Consider the following 2,500-nt stretch of genomic DNA (forward strand, 5'->3'; position numbering starts at 1 on the left):
GGGTATAGTGTACTATTTCGGTTTTTACTCTAAGTCCCTCAGGGGCATGGGGTGCTATACTATGATGGTCAGATCACCTCCAGGCCCCAGGGGAGTGCTTTTCTGGGGTCAAACAGTGCACTGATGATGGGGGATTATTTCATTTTGCTCATTTTGGTGTTTTTTCACATTTTAACCCATTTTCACCCCTTTTGCTCACAACTTCGTACTACGGCCCGGAAAAACGACAGAGTCGATGGGTATAGTGTACTATTGCCGAAAAACGACAGAGTCTTTTCGGGAATAGTGTACTATTTCGGTTTTTACTCTAAGTCCCTCAGGGGCATAGGGTGCTATACTCTGATGGTCAGATCACCTCCAGGCCCCAGGGGAGTGCTTTTCAGGGGTCAAACAGTGCACTGATGATGGGGGATTATTTCATTTTGCTCATTTTGGTGTTTTTTTTTTTTTTTTTTTTTTTTTTTCACATTTTAACCCATTTTGCTCACCCCGCACTCTGCCGCATATGAGGCCGGGGAAGGGCCACTCTGGCTGGGCATGGCCTCCGCTGAGCACCCCCTGGAGCCACTGGAGCCCCCGGAGGCCCTCCAGAGCCACCCCCCACTGTCCCCAGACTCACCCGGGGGAAGGGCCACTCTGGCTGGGCATGGTCTCCACCAAGCAGCCCCTGGAGCCCCCGGAGCACCTCCAGAGCCACCCCCCACTCTCCCCAGACTCTGCCCGGGGAAGGGCCACTCTGGCTGGGCATGGCCTCCACCGAGCACCCCCTGGAACCCCTGGAACCCCTGGAACCCCCGGAGGCCCTCCAGAGCCACCCCCCACTCTCCCCAGACTCACCCCGGGGAAGGGCCACTCTGGCTGGGCATGGTCTCCACCAAGCACCCCCTGGAGCCCCCGGAGCACCCCCAGAGCCACCCCCCACTCTCCCCAGACTCACCCCGGGGAAGGGACACTCTGGCTGGGCATGGTCTCCACCAAGCACCCCCTGGAGCCCCCGGAGCACCTCCAGAGCCACCCCCCACTCCTCCAGACTCACCCCGGGGAAGGGACACTCTGGCTGGGCATGGCCTCCGCCGAGCACCCCCTGGAGCCCCTGGAGCCCCCGGAGCACCTCCAGGGCCACCCCCCACTCCTCCAGACTCACCCCGGGGAAGGGACACTCTGGCTGGGCATGGCCTCCGCCGAGCACCCCCTGGAGCCCCCGGAGCACCCCCAGAGCCACCCCCCACTCTCCCCAGACTCACCCCGGGGAAGGGCCACTCTGGCTGGGCATGGCCTCCGCCGAGCACCCCCTGGAGCCCCTGGAACCCCCGGAGGCCCTCCAGAGCCACCCCCCACTCTCCCCAGACTCACCCCGGGGAAGGGACACTCTGGCTGGGCATGGCCTCCACCAAGCACCCCCTGGAGCCCCTGGAACCCCCGGAGGCCCTCCAGAGCCACCCCCCACTCTCCCCAGACTCACCCCGGGGGAGGGCCACTCTGGCTGGGCATGGTCTCCACCAAGCACCCCCTGGAGCCCCCGGAGCACCTCCAGGGCCACCCCCCACTCCTCCAGACTCACCCCGGGGAAGGGACACTCTGGCTGGGCATGGCCTCCGCCGAGCACCCCCTGGAGCCCCTGGAACCCCCGGAGCACCTCCAGAGCCACCCCCCACTGTCCCCAGACTCACCCGGGGGAAGGGCCACTCTGGCTGGGCATGGTCTCCACCAAGCAGCCCCTGGAGTCCCCGGAGCACCTCCAGGGCCACCCCCCACTCTCCCCAGACTCTGCCCGGGGAAGGGCCACTCTGGCTGGGCATGGCCTCCGCCGAGCACCCCCTGGAGCCCCTGGAACCCCCGGAGGCCCTCCAGAGCCACCCCCCACTCTCCCCAGACTCACCCCGGGGAAGGGCCACTCTGGCTGGGCATGGCCTCCACCAAGCACCCCCTGGAGCCCCTGGAACCCCCGGAGGCCCTCCAGAGCCACCCCCCACTCTCCCCAGACTCACCCCGGGGGAGGGCCACTCTGGCTGGGCATGGTCTCCACCAAGCACCCCCTGGAGCCCCCGGAGCACCTCCAGGGCCACCCCCCACTCTCCCCAGACTCACCCCGGGGAAGGGACACTCTGGCTGGGCATGGCCTCCACCAAGCACCCCCTGGAGCCCCTGGAACCCCCGGAGGCCCTCCAGAGCCACCCCCCACTCTCCCCAGACTCACCCCGGGGGAGGGCCACTCTGGCTGGGCATGGTCTCCACCAAGCACCCCCTGGAGCCCCCGGAGCACCTCCAGGGCCACCCCCCACTCCTCCAGACTCACCCCGGGGAAGGGACACTCTGGCTGGGCATGGCCTCCGCCGAGCACCCCCTGGAGCCCCTGGAACCCCCGGAGCACCTCCAGAGCCACCCCCCACTCTCCCCAGACTCTGCCCGGGGAAGGGCCACTCTGGCTGGGCATGGTCTCCACCAAGCACCCCCTGGAGCCCCCGGAGCACCTCCAGGGCCACCCCCCACTCCTCCAGAC

Source organism: Eucyclogobius newberryi, unplaced genomic scaffold, assembly GCF_026437365.1.
Source record: "Eucyclogobius newberryi isolate DKJ021-1_F unplaced genomic scaffold, fEucNew1.0.hap1 SCAF_204, whole genome shotgun sequence".
Lineage (NCBI taxonomy): Eukaryota > Metazoa > Chordata > Actinopteri > Gobiiformes > Gobiidae > Eucyclogobius > Eucyclogobius newberryi.